Source organism: Plectropomus leopardus, chromosome 3 (assembly GCF_026936395.1).
Source record: "Plectropomus leopardus strain MGB_pleo_1.0 chromosome 3, ASM2693639v1, whole genome shotgun sequence".
In the NCBI taxonomy this organism is placed as follows: domain Eukaryota; kingdom Metazoa; phylum Chordata; class Actinopteri; order Perciformes; family Serranidae; genus Plectropomus; species Plectropomus leopardus.
The window spans coordinates 2,730,222-2,744,915 of record NC_142178.1 but is presented as its reverse complement, the minus strand read 5'-3'; the positions used below and the strand labels follow the sequence as shown (position 1 = coordinate 2,744,915).

The 14,694-nt window shown below is 43.1% G+C and overlaps 2 protein-coding genes across 2 annotated transcripts in view; one reads left to right on the top strand and one right to left on the bottom strand.

The window, feature by feature from the left end:
- The window catches only part of maml3 (mastermind-like transcriptional coactivator 3), a 155,142-nt gene that overhangs the window by 104,369 nt on the left and 36,079 nt on the right, over positions 1 to 14,694 (top strand). The gene's annotated exons all lie outside the window — the stretch shown is intronic.
- LOC148189860 (uncharacterized) overlaps positions 578 to 14,694 on the bottom strand; it is a 60,985-nt gene continuing 46,868 nt past the window's right edge. The window contains exon 3 of the transcript XR_015776164.1: positions 578 to 1,300. The gene's annotated coding sequence lies outside the window, so the exon portion shown is untranslated. The remainder of the gene's footprint in view (positions 1,301 to 14,694) is intronic.

Genomic DNA, 14,694 nt, shown 5'->3' with positions numbered 1-14,694 from the left:
CCACTGCTGTATCCAAGTCTCTTCAAACATCCATGAGGTATATGGATTAAACGAGGCTTCGATGTAGAAAACTTGCATTAATGATTTGCAGTAATCAAGTTACTCAAGTTTCTCAAGGAATAGTTTCAGCCCTAGATGCATGTATAATGACACAGGATTTAGTCCTACCTGTGAGTGTCATTTAGCATATGCTTTGTGCTGCTGCAATTGTTATGACAGTGAGGCAGGTTGAGGGAAGAGATCTCACCTTCCCCATATATTTTCTGACCTTTCCTTGTCTACCACCATTTTGTTGAAAGTAAGCACTAAAACACATTGTCATTCTCTGTATCCCTCCCTTTTTTCCTATTGCCATCCCTTCCCTCCTCCCTCTCTCAATACCTCCTTCCCTCCCCCCTCCATCCCACTCTCCCTTATTGTAGTTTTTGCGCAAGAAGGCAGAAAATCTGCTTACCCTACACACAGGGATGTTTGCTAGTCTCTCACAAAGTTCAAACTGCTTGTGAAAGCACAGCTTTACCTGCACCATCAACAGCAAACCTGTTTGTATAATTGTGTGTGTGCGTGAGTGCGCGCGTGAGTGCGTGCGTGAGTGCGTGAATGAGTGTGTATATACTGTATGTGCATGCATATTCTGTCCTGGCTCTATGGCTCTATGTGTGTGTGTGTGTGTGTGTGTGTGTGTGTGTGTGTGTGTGTGTGTGTGTGTGTGTGTACAGTAAACAATGCCTGTATGTGTGTGTGTCTGTGTGTGTTGGTTTGTGACTCTGCCTCTGTGTTTACAAGGACAGGTTTCTTCTGTCTTGGGGGCATACACCTTCATGTGGAAACAACACTGTGGACCATTAACACTTTTTATTGAAGATCAGATTTGTAAATTGACAGTTTAGCACCATTAATTTCCTTTTGGAAAACAGCAAAGAGCACGCAGGAACATAAAGTTGTGCTAAGTCATGTCACATGGTTCTTTTATTCTGTAAAGCAAATTCCAATCGAGAGCAAGTCTTGCTATCATGCTGAGTTTGAGTGTAAATTAATACAAGAGCTTGAGGCAGCATAATAATATATCTAAAGCAGATAGTCAATGTATTTTTAAGTGAAATTTTTTTGAGGCATTACTTTACATTGGTTTATTTCAGTCAAATCAACAGTAATGCAGCATATATAAGTTATTACAAGTTGGGGACAAGAAATCTTGATGAAACGGTAACAATGGATTTTGAGGGTCAGGTGCCAGCAGGGGCAGGTAACAGGGTGTGCTGATCCTAGGTATCGCAGGCTTGCTTTCATGAAACATCACCTGGGAAGAAACCGGAGCTGGTGTGAGAGGTGGAGCAGTACCACAGATATAGACGGGCTCAACTCTGCGTATTGCACTGTTTATGGAAACAAATTCCTGGAGAGTTGCTAGGCTCTTGACTCTCTCGGAGTTGCCCTTGATGAGACCTGGTTTGTTTGAGTTCACTTTTAGGATTGAGAGGGTCACTTCCATGCCACTGCAAGAATCTGAGAGGAAGCCTGACTGTTGTTTGAGCTTAGGCACCAAACAGCAATTCGGAGTACCTGGCCTTCTTGGACTCTCAGGGAGTGTTCTGGAAAGGGTCCCAATCAGGGACTCTATAATTCTGGGGGACTTCAATGCCCATGTGAGCTACAATGGAGTTACCTGTTTGGGGCTGATTGGGAGCCCACCTGATCTGAACTTGTGTGGTGTAATGTTATTGGAGTTCTGTGCTAGACCTGGATTTGCCATATCAAAAACCATGTTGAGCATAGGGAGGTTCATAAGTATATCTGGTACTAGAACACCCAATGCCAGAGATCGATGCTCAACTTTGGTTTTGTCATCAGGACACAAGGACATGATATGAGTTTTGGGTAGTGACAAAAGATTGAGACTGTGGATACAAGTAGCTGAAATGAGTTTCCTCTGGAGAGTGGCTAGGTTCACCCTTACAGACAGTGTGAGGACCTTAGACATCCAGAGGAGGCTTGAAGTAGAGCCACTGCTCCTTTTTGTTGAGAGGTCGTTCAACATTGTTCGGGCATCTGATCAGGCTGACTCTGGGGCGCCTCTAGTGAGGTAAAGTTTCCAGTTCACTGTAGCCTTATTTCAGACAGGTCATATTATGTTCTCTTACTACTTTAAATTGGTTCACAGTATTTTTGTATATTTTGTTTCTGTAGTGTTCCATTAAAGCCTCTGGAAACATGACTTGAAATAGTAAGATTGCACATATTATATCAAAGTTGAGTGTCTCATTGTGTATCTACAAAGATCTGAGTGAAAATTATTGTTTCCAGCTATGAGAAAACTGGGTTGAAAACAGCTCATTTTAAAGATAACAGCATTTCTCCAGACTGTGTGGGCGTGGCAGATCATGTTTTGATTGACACCTCCGTGGATTCCACCTTTATCGACTCTCTCTCATCTCCATGACAACAGCCATGGAGCAAAGCAGAGTCGGCGTGGTACAGCTCTATCTGTTCCAGCCCTCTGACTCTGGCTTCGTTCCTAAATCTAATCTGACACTACACTAAAATGAGAGAGCTGTTGTTCAAAGCCACAGAGCGTTCTGTTTCTCCATGAAGTAACCAACTGTTAAGTTCATCACACGTTCAATCAGTTTGGCGTTCTGCTGCCCCCAGAGTGTGGTGCTCTGATTAACTGAATGGCACATTCCAATAGTGCTCTAAATTTACCAACGGTCCAGTTTGTGCCAGAGTGCACTCCAGCACTCAGAGTGAATGTTAATGAAATACAGTTAGCATAACAGAGCCCATGTGACATAAGCTGAGATGCAGCCATTTGTTATCAAAACTATGAATACAATGATAAATTATGGCATTGTAGGGTTAGCAAACACTAATGCCATATTGTTAATTTATCCTCAATATTTTTTCCCATTTGCAACATACTCACTGGTCTCGTTGATCTGTGTAACGTTGGTAAAAGCCAGTAACACACACACAAACACTGTCAAATACATGCCAGAATGACATAGACACATCTGGTTATGTAACATACAGTGCTGCATTGATGGATTTCAGTTTGTTCTAATTTAACAAACTGAAATCCATCAACTGACAGCTGACTGGGGATAACCACACCCAAATCAACCCAGCTTCAGGAAACTGTGAAAAAACTAAAATGACAAGATTTCAGATTTGGATTGAGGCTAATGTCTGATCATTTCTGATGCTTTTTATTATGCACTTAAGACCCTAAATTATATATTAAGAAAGTTTTTGATGATTTGAGTTCCCAGAGGCTTTAAACAACTCTTATGTTATTGAAATTATGATGTTGATTAAATCTGTCAATCAATCAATCAGTCAGACTTTATTTGTATAGCACTTTTCATACAGGTGAACTGTAACAAAAAGTGTTACTTACAATATAACCAAAACCTACCCCCACCTCCCAAAACACACACACGCACACACATGCAAAAGCATGTAAATAAAAACACAAAAAATTGTACTCATCAAAACCGGGAACTGAGGAAATGCGAAATGCTACCATAAGTGAGGAAACACCAGAGGTAGGATAAGACCTATAGATAAAAGATGAAAAAGTAAATAAATAAGGAAGCGGATAAAATGATGAATAAATGACATAATAATAGTGATAAAAATAAATAAATAAGTAGATGAGTAATTGTTAAAATATGCAAACTGTAAAAAAAGAGGAAGATTAAGGGTACTTTTAAGAGACAATTGAAAACTCAATTGTTCCGAGAACACCTAGGCACTTAACCTGACTCTTCTCCTCTTTGCCCTTTGGGGTAGAGTAAGTCAGAAGGTCCAAACCCAGCACTTGATGATGTATGTTGACTGTCATCGTAAGTAGTGATACTGAGATTGCTGAATCTCAGATGCTGAGATCGCTACTGGTTATTACTTTGGTTTCCAAAAAAAAAAAGGGGGTGGGGGGGCTGTGCGGCACTTCTTCTGCCACTAGACGGCAATACCTGTGACCAATCACACCTGAAGCACTTTTTGCACTTACTAAGGGTTTTTTCTAAAGTCTAAATTCTTGCTTGTGTTGTACGTCGCTTTGGATAAAATTGTAGAATTGTAGGTAAAATCAGAAAGTAAAATGAATAAATATTTTTAAAAAATAATTAAATGATGAAGAAAGTAAAATAAATAATCAATAAATGAATAAGTTCAGTTGAAAGCCAAACTAAAAAGGTAGGTCTTGAGTTTGCTTTTAAAAGATATCATCCCCTCTGCTGCCCTCAGGTCTGCAGGCAGGCTGCTCCACAAATGTGGAGCGCAGTAATGAAAAGATGCCTCGCCATAGGTCTTTGTTCTTGACTTTAGGGACTATTAACAGGCCACTGCTAGAGGAACTGAAGGTACGAGAGGGCTCATGAGATAAAAGCAAATCTGATGAATAACTGGGACTAAGACCGTTAGGAGTTTTAAAAACGAATAAAAGAATCTTAAAATCGATTCTGAAACACACTGGGAGCCAATGCAGAGACCTCAAAATTGATGTAGTATGAGCTCTACTTCTGGTCCTCGTCAGCACACATGCTGCTAAGTTTTGTAGCAATTGCAAATGAGATATAATTTTCTTAGGGCGACCAGAAAGTAGAATATTGCAGTAATCAATTCTACTAGTAGTAAAAGCATGAATTAACCTCTCATTGGCTTGAGAGAGAAACGTCTGGGCTCTGGCAATGTTCTTCAGATGGTAAAATGCTGTTGTAGTAGTATTTCTGATATGGGGTTGAAAGGTAAGATCTGAAAAAAAAGAGAACTCCAAGGTTTTTGCTTGTTTACAGGGTGTCAGTGATAATGTCCTGAGTTTTAAAATCAGTTTCTCTCTGAGCTTCAGGACCAATAATTAAGACCTCAGTTTTGTCCTGGTTGAGCTGAAGGAAGTTTACTGACATCCATGACTTGATATCTAAAATACAGTTAAAAAGGGCATCAACTGGCCCTGAATCATCAGGAGACACGGCAGTGTACAACTGTGTGTCATCAGCATAACTATGGAAGTTAATGTCATGACTCCTGATGACGTTGCCAAGTGGTAGCATGTAAATGTTAAAAAGTGTCGTAACATAAAACTGTCTATCAGTGAGGTAAGATTTAAACCAGTTAAAAACAGTACCAGAGATGCCAATCAAATTTTGAAGTCTATCTAAAAGAATGAAGAGGTCCACAGTATCAAAGGACCAATACGGAAACTTTTTTTATGTCCATATATGACCTGAGGTCATTAGCAACTTTGACCAGTGCTGTCTCAGTGCTGTGATTTACCCAAAAGCCAGATTGATATTTTTCATAAATATTGTGGGTGTTTATAAAACAAGCTTCTCTAAAATCTTACTTAAAAATGACAGATTGGACACTGGTCTGTAGTCATTAAAAACTGAGGGATCTAAACTGTTTCTCTTCAGACAGGGCTTAACTATAGCGGTCTTAAAAGCAGTGGGGGAAAACACCCGTCTGAAGAGAATAATTAACAATATTAGGAACATTTTTATTTAAAAGGTATAAACAGTTTTAAGAAAGGATGTGGGAATGGGATCTAAAAGGCAGGTTGCTTGTTTCAATTGTGAAACAACTTTATCCAGCATATCAGCATCAACCAGGACAAACTTCTCTGGTGTTTCCTCACATAAAAATCTTGTCAGTAGAGTTGTGGTGTGAAAGTGAATGGCATTCCATATTCCGTTTTGCTGCTTTAAAGATGTCTGTGCTCCCCTCTGGTTGACAGCAGAGAAGCAGGGGTAGCTCTAAATCCAGAACTGCTAAATACCTGCATTACATCCTTTAATACATGTACGGTTATGTAGGCTAATCCACAACAGCACTGTCTGCTGTTCTAGAGCCTGGCTCTGGCTTAGCTTGCTGGCTGGACGGTAACAGACTACAGATCATGCTGACAGTATCATTCAGAAGACTATTTCTGGGCATTAGAGGTTATATGTTTCTGTTTTTAGTGATGACACACACACACACACACACACACACACTCATAGACAGAAACAGGAATGAGGTACCATCAGTCTTCAGTATCTGTTTGACACCTGGGCTCTTGGCTGAGTGATGCGTCACACACAAGGGCATTTGCGTCTCCTTTGGCCTGTTTTGGACACTCACATCACAGAACTATACACACAGTTCCACGCATGCATCTCAACGTCATCCTTAAAGACCTAAAGTAGAAACACTGCAGCTGCTGATCAGGTGTAGCTCAAGAGGTAGAGCGGGTCGTCCGCTAATCGAAAAATCTGCAGTTTCATCCCCAGCTCTTCCAGTCCGCATGTTGCAGTATCCTTGGTCAAGATACTAGAACCCAAACTGTGCCATCAGTTAGTGAGCGCGTGCAAATGGTTAACTCTTTGAAACCTGGATGGACATCACCTTTCCGGTGAAAAAGGGTAAAAGTGTGTGTGTTTTTGTTTTCAATCTGTCACAGCTCATGATAGTGGAGTTGGTATACTGAACATCAGCAGCAGTAAGAGAGGCAACACATTAAATGGTATAATCCCTTCAGACCATGTGACCTCTGCAGGTCAGGTGCAATCTGCAGACCTGCACACCTCTACATCTTTATTGTCACGCTGATTGCTGGATGTAGACGGAAAAAATTTAAAAAGATCATTCAAGTGTGTGTGTGTGTGTGTGTGTGTGTGTGTGTGTCCAACAGTTATTCCAGAGTCGCTGTTCAGCAGACCAGTGGTTTGCCACGAGCACATCTATTTGTTTTCCTACTCCGTTTCACCTTGACATGGATGGCAGGCATGGGTTTATGACATGTGTGTGTGTATGTGTGTGTGTGTGTCTTTCAAAAAGCAGGCTGGTATACGTTTCTCCCTTTCGTGTGGAAAGCAATCCCAGGTTGAGCTCATAAATCTGGGTGGGGGATGGAAATAGGGATGAAGACTCTATGTGTGTGTGTGTTTGTGTGTGTGTGTGTGGGGAGGGGGTGACTGTGTGTGAAGTATGTTACTCTTTTACCAGGATCATACCTGCCGTTAGCGGGGCGTGTGTGTATCTCCTCAGATGTTGTATTTGCTTTATTTGACGTCAGCACGGTGTCAGCCTCTTCGTTGATGACATGAGCGATTTCTCTCTCCCTCCTGTATGGCCTCCCATTTCCTCCTCGCGGTGGGATTAGACCACAGGGCGCCCCATTGAAAATGAATAGCAATTTAGGAAACTAATGAGCTGTAATGGACAGTATGCCCTCAGAGCAATGGTAATGCAGTCACTCAAACTCCTCCCATTCCCCTCCTAAGTGTGAGATGAGAGAAACCTGTGGTGTGTGTGTGTGTGTGTGTGTGTGCGTGTGTGTGTGTGTGTGTGTGTGTGTGTGTGTGTGTGTGTGTGTGGGAGAGAACCAAGCTCCACGAGGTGACTTGCCTGCTTCATCTTTCTCTCTCTGCCTCTCTGCCTCTCTGCCTCTCTGGCTGTCTCTCTGTCTCTGCCTCTCTGTCTCTCTGTCTCTCTGGCTGTCTCTCTGTCTCTGCCTCTCTGTCTCTCTCTCTCTCTCTCTCTCTCTCTCTGGCTGTCCCTCTCTGTCTCTCTGGCTGTCTCTCTGTCTCTGCCTCTCTGTCTCTCTCTCTCTCTCTCGCTCTCTGGCTGTCTCTCTGTCTCTGCCTCTCTGTCTCTCTCTCTCTCTCTCTCTGGCTGTCCCTCTCTGCCTCTCTGTCTCTCTGGCTGTCTCTCTCTCTCTCTCTCTCTCTCTCTGGCTGCCTCTCTGTCTCTCTCTCGCTCTCTCTCTCTGTCTCTCTCTCTGGCTGTCTCTCTGCCTCTCTGTCTCTCTCTCTCTGGCTGTCTCTCTGCCTCTCTGTCTCTCTCTCTCTGGCTGTCTCTCTGCCTCTCTGTCTCTCTCTCTCTGGCTGTCTCTCTGCCTCTCTGTCTCTCTCTCTCTCTCTCTCTGGCTGTCTCTCTGCCTCTCTCTCTCTCTCTCTCTCTCTCTCTCTCTCTCTCTCTCTCTCTCTCTCTCTCGCTCTCTCTCTCTCTCTGGTTGTCTCTCTCTCTGCCTTACTGTCTCTCTCTGTCTCTCTTGCTGTCTCTCTCTCTGCTTCTGTCTCTGGCTGTGTCTCTCTCTCTCTCCTTCTGTCTCTCTGGCTGTCTCTCTGCCTCACTGTCTCTCTCTCTCTCTGGCTGTCTCTCTGCCTCACTGTCTCTCTCTCTCTCTGGCTGTCTCTCTCTCTGCTTCTGTCTCTCTTCTTCTGTCTCTCTGCTTCTGTCTCTCTGGCTGTCTCTCTCTCTGCTTCTGTCTCTGCTTCTGTCTCTCTTCTTCTGTCTCTCTGCTTCTGTCTCTCTGGCTGTCTCTCTCTGCTTCTGTCTCTGCTTCTGTCTCTCTTCTTCTGTCTCTCTGCTTCTGTCTCTCTGGCTGTCTCTCTCTGCTTCTGTCTCTGCTTCTGTCTCTCTTCTTCTGTCTCTCTGCTTCTGTCTCTCTGGCTGTCTCTCTCTGCTTCTGTCTCTGCTTCTGTCTCTCTTCTTCTGTCTCTCTGCTTCTGTCTCTCTGGCTGTCTCTCTCTCTGCTTCTGTCTCTGCTTCTGTCTCTCTCTCTCTGGCACTTTGTAATCAGAGATTCAGCAGTTCTGCAGTGAAGATTTGCCAGTATGCCGGCTAAGCTTTTCTATGCTGAACCAAACAACACTGGAAGCTAAAGAGGCATGATGTGTAACACAACACTAGGCAGGTTTCCATTACAGATTTGCACAGAACTGAAGCAATATTTTTTTAAAATGAAAATAAGATAGGAAGCAAAACATTAGCAGTTTTATTTCTATAGCAGCCACCACACTCGCCGTCATTTTTTCCAATCTAAGGCCGCTTAGGCGTGTTATGGAGCCATAATGGAAGACAATTCCCTTATATGTGGGAGTGGCCATGTATGAGGGATTTCTGGGAGGTGATAGTTTCACAGAGGAATTGTGGATTCAAAACTTCCAGATGATCCGCTCAACTTTTGAAGAGTTATGTGATGCAATAACACCTCTTATAGCTCCTGCTGCATCATGAGGGAGCCAGTTCCTACTGACAAGCACATAACCATAGCACCATGTGACCTAGAAAAGCCAATAACAGGGTTTCCATTGCAGTTTTGTGAAAGATGGCTTTTTCAAATCACCTGAGACACCACCTCATGTAAGCATAAAAATTTTGTGTGTGTGTGTGTGTGTGTGTGTGTGTGTGTGTGTGTGTACGTATGTGTTTGAGAGAGAGAGAGAGAGAGAGACTGGCCCCTGCCCTCCTGTCATTTTGTATTAGGGGCCTCCAAGCAAAGAAAGTTTAGTATCCCTGCAGTAGTTCATACTTAAGAATAAGTATGTTGTATGAATTCAGGACACGCTAATAATCTTGTGACACGGGACATCTTTTGTGTTCAGTCTTTATGTGGTAATTGATATTTGGTATCTACGTGTCTGCACATTGTAACAACTAGATTGTCATGACTTGGATATTTTAAACAACAACAGCTTTCTGCTGTCCTTGTTTTACATTTAAAGTTGTATTTCGTTGGCTTGCTGCAGATTACATTGTGACAAACCTTTTTGGCTTGACTTGATGGAAAATCATGCTGGTGTTTTGTTGGCTCGTAGCCCCGTTGGGTTTTGGTTTCTCTGTGCCGGTGTGTTCCTCAGACAGCAGGTTTGCAGTGGTGCTTAGTTTGAAGGATGCTTGTGTACAGTTTGTCTGGTTTAATACAATGTAAGCTCTCCTGTCTCACCATTGTCGAGGAGTCTTAGGAGGGCTTCTTATCCAAATGCTACACCACTGAGCTGATTAGGGAGGATGTCTGCGTGTGTGCGTGCATAAGTGCGTGTGTGCGTGCTTGTGTTTCTTAGTGTGAAAATTTGTTTGCCTATCTGCTTTTATATCATGTTAGTTTAGCGTGCGTGTGTGTTTGTGTGTGAAAAGCCTCACTCCTGTAAACCCTGTGTCTCAGTCAGCGTGCCTGTGTGTGTGTGTGTGTGTGTGTGTGTGTGTGTGTGTGTGTGTGTGTGTGTGTGTGTGTGTGTGTGTGTGTGTGTGTGTGTGTGTGTGTGTGTGTGTGTGTGTGTGTGTGTGTGTTTGTGTGTGTCTTTTGAGGCTCCTCAAAAGCTGCCTTTTTCTCTCTCATGTGGCTTCTCTGGTATGTTTGGTATTTCACAAAGCCTCAGATCCTCCTCTCCTCAAAGACTGGGGGAGGTGTGTGTGTGTGTGTGTGTGTGTGTGTGTGTGTGTGTGTGTGTGTGTGTTTGAGAAAAAGAGAAAGAGAGAGATTCTGGCTAACACACACAAGCAGCCACTCGTGGATCTTTTCTCTGCCTTGTATTCTTGTGTTGAGGGGGGTGGGGTTGTAAGGGAGTGTGCATGACACTGTGATTAACACAGACATACGCGTACACACACACACACACACACACACACACACACACACACACACACACACACACACACACACACACACACACACATGCTGTGGGTCTGTCGTTCCAAGTTCCTTTCCTTGTTAGCTTGCATGGTAGGGATTTCGTGGTTGGCTGGAGAGGCAGTAATTGTGTGTTTATATGCACATATGCTGTCTGTGTGTGTGTGTGTGTGTGTGTGTGTGTGTGTGTGTGTGTGTGTGTGTGTGTGTCTAATGGGATCAGGATGTAATTAGACACAATGGCAGTAGCTAATGGAACAGCTGCCTCTTTGTAAATGTTGCTTGCTGCTGCCATGCGGACGCACGAACACACACACTTTCTGTGACCCACCAGCCTCTCAGGGCACCTCAGGGTATCTTGCCCCTCATCTTTTCTTTTTTTCTTCTTTGTTTCCCTGTCTTTCTCCCCGTCTCTCTCCTCTTGCCTTCTCACCTCTCCGTCACCTCTCTGTTTTCTTCCTCCCTTTTTTTTTTTACTCTGCTTGTTTTTTAACTTTTCGCCTTGCTTCTGCACTCTCTCATCTCACACACAAAGACTTCTCTCTTTTCAAGCTCCCTGCCTTTTTTTCCTCTTCTTTCACTTTCAACTGCTCTCCCTTTCCTTTGCCCTCTTTTTTCCTCAGCCTGTTTCTCTTTCTTTGTGTATGCTCTGTTCCTTTGTGTGGCACTATGTCTCTATCTCTGCTCTCTCTGCCTCACTTTCCCTTTTCCCTCCCTCCCTCCCTCCCTCCCTGCCCTTCTCTCATCTATCAGACCATTTTTCCAGCATTGAGACTTGTCACCCCTCCCCCTTTCTGTCCTCTCCCTCCATCCTGAGCCTCCTCCTCTTCCTCCTCTTGTGGCAGACCTCCTATCACAGAAATGATAACACTACGTCACTCTGTAATCTGGCAGAGGAGGGCTGCAGCACACACACGCACACACACTGAGCTCTCTGCTTTCTCCATCGCTGCCACAGCAAAGACCAAATTTGTCTTGTTTTCCATCTATCACTCTCTCCTTCCATTTTTTTTCACTCTCTGGATCGGAGACCTTGACGTGTGCGTCTGTGTCAGACAGTCACAACAGTCGCCGTCAACGTCACGCCACTGTAAAATCTCCATAGTAACGTGACCTTGCCCGTCTCAGCTCTCCCATCTCATCCATGCCTCCATCTTTCATCTCTCCTTCTTTCCGTCTCGCCCCTTTGACAGGCAGCTGTCTGCTCCAATTGATAAGAGAGTAAATCTGTCTTTGACATCGAGGTGGGCGGGCCCTGCCACTCTACCCCTGAGACAGAAAGAGACACGGAGATAGAAGCGGTGGGGTTGTTTGTCTACATGTAACAAGAGGTCACCAATACACACACTCTTACACGCGCTGTCCCATCACAGCTCTGCTCATGTCTCTGCTGAGTCGCTGCCGTCTAAGAGTGCCGAGAAGTGACTTTAATCAAGCTGCAGTTTGATCCTGGTGTTCTGATAGTTTGTTAATGCGTGCCGCCATCATGTCACCTCGGTCTAGAACGGCACAAACAGTTCCTTGCAAAATCTCACAAACTTGCCCTTCAACTCCTACTCCTCTGGCCCAATCTCTGCTGCTCTCTCTCACTCTCTCTTTCCTGCTTTCACACACTGGTACTCTGCGCTGAAGTTGAGTTAACACTTGTCTGCTTCCTGTCACCCTCCCACTCCAGCTCAGTTAAGGTGCTTTAATTGAGGGATGATTCTGAAAGGATTTTCAATGTTTTTCCACTTGGGTCCTAAATTTGTAAGTTTGGCCGCTGTTTCTATCAACTCTTACAACTATGTACCAAGCTAACCCTTTGGCACCTGGATTGAGTGTTGTTATGCTGCGTTTAGATGCCTTTCACAAGCATTTAAACCCTCTGGAAACTGAAGATATTGGCTTGATTTAAAAAACAACAACAAAAAAAAACAAGGGCAAATTAGAAAATAACTTGAAAATTATGAGGTGAGATTGTTAGATGTTATCCAAAAAAAAAAACAGTATCCAGAAAAGTATATTCGAAATTACATTCCAGAAAAAAAATTATTTAGGGCCCAAGCACCGACCGGTGCAAGGACTTTATTGGAATGCAAGGAATTTTGTTTTTTTACCAAATGAATCGGAGGAATTTGGAGGTCTAAACATAATCAAAAACTCATGAAAGTTGGTACGCACATCTGGCCTGGTGAAAAATGTTGTATCTTGGTGGTTTTGGAAATGGGAGTGGCAAAATGGTTCCACAGCGCCCCCTAACGTGTAGCCCCAAAGGCCGGTTTCACCCACATTTACAATATTCGGTACACTTGTATCATGCCAAGACACACAAAGCCTCTTGGATACCCCTCCCCCCCCGCAAACACAACAGGAAGTTGGCCATTTTGAATTATGTGCTCATTTTTGGCGATTTCGGGGCCTCATACTTAAGCCATCTTGTCCTACAGGATTAATCCTATCGACTTCAAATGTGGTGTGTCCATTCTCAACCCCTTGGTGATGAAAAGTTATTACAGGTCCGCAAAACACTTTTACGGTTTTCCCTTTACGTAGCGTACAATTTTGATGTCTTGCCATAAAACAGGAAATTGTTGTAACTTTGGTGTACTTTGTCAGATCTGCCTGAAATAGGTTTGATAAGGGTCCCGCCCTGAACACATCTGTATGACAATATTCACTAGTCGTGATAACACCACCTAGTGGCCACAGGAAATAACTTTTTTTCTACTTTTTATGAACTTGGTCTACACAATTAATCAGATCCAGGTGAAATTCTGTCTGTATGATCTTAAGACATTCACAATTGAAAGTTATCAAAGGTCCATGCAAAACTTTTCCAGTTTTCCCGTTCGGGCGTTGTTTTAACTTTGGTGAACATTGTCTGATCTGCATGAAACCTCATAGGTTTTATGAGGGTTCCACCTTGAACACATCTGTATGACAATATTCACTAGTCATAATAGCCCCACCTACAGGCAAGAGCAAGTAAGCCTTGAGGGAAAATGATCATTGGATTTACATGATATTTACATGGTTTGGTCTACAAATGATGTACACTAAGATAACATGGAACTTGTGTGTTGCATATTGTCTCCTTCCCATGCATTTGAAACATTGCTAAAAATGAGTCTGACATTCATTCAGATTTTAGGAATAGTTCCACATTTCAAGGAGTGTTTCAATAATTTCAATTTTAGTTTCAATATTTCCTTATTTCAATGTTATGAATCAGCCGTTCCTATTCCACTGTGATGCTTTCAAGGCAAGCAACATGAATAAATAGAAACACAGCATAACACCTGTAACCAGTAAGGACAACCTTTTTGTTGTTGACTTTGAATCCAAAATGTTGCCATACTGGTGCAGTTTTAGTCTTTTTTTAATAGACTAACTACCATGTCTCCTCATCACCCCAAAAAGTAAGCTAACAGAGTGCCGCTTTCCCCCCTCTGCTGAAATTTGATCTCTTTCATGTTGCAGACACCAGCCGCCTTGGCTCGGCAGTTAATTACACACAGCCTACTGGACACTAGTGGCCCCGTTCGTCAATATACAAACATGATCGTACAATAATCACGCTGTCAAATTGCCTATCACTAATGCAATTTTAAGTGGATTTAGTGCTTGTGACTTTGGCTACTTTTAAAATTGCCAGAATGTGTCATATTGACAAATACCAGTTCAGCTGGTTTGCATAAATCAAACTGGTTCAAGTTCGTTTAAGCCGAACCAGACGGCAAATCTAGTAATCAAGTCAACTCTAGTTGTGACATCACAACTTAATGGAAATCCTGACAGCTCGTTTAGAGACACAGATTATATAATAAGGACTTTAAATTTCTCTGTGGATTTAGCATTTTGATACTTTCAGCAGCACTTACGCCTGTTTTATAATTTTAAAAAGATGTGGAAATCTGACTTTTTACAATTTGGGACCTTTAAACAAAGTGTGTGGGGAGGGGTGTTAGGGTTAGGGTAGGGTTAGAGTTAAGGCACAGACAGTTAATTTCAGTTCTAGTTTTGGGAGAGTGGACACAGTTTAAGGCTTTCCAGTCTGTTTAAGAGATAACATGATGATAACTGTCTTTGCTCTTGCTCATTTGGATATGCATATACACAGGAACACACTGACAGATAAAGGTCATGTGTAACACATATAGCAGGTGTTTTGATGTGAGCACACAGTCACCTGGTGTGTGATGCACCACAAGCTGTGTGTGTGGTCATGTCAGCGTGAGTCTGAAGAGCACGCACACACATACTTACTCGCAATCACACAAACCAACCATATTGTGGAAACAACACCGTCAAATAAT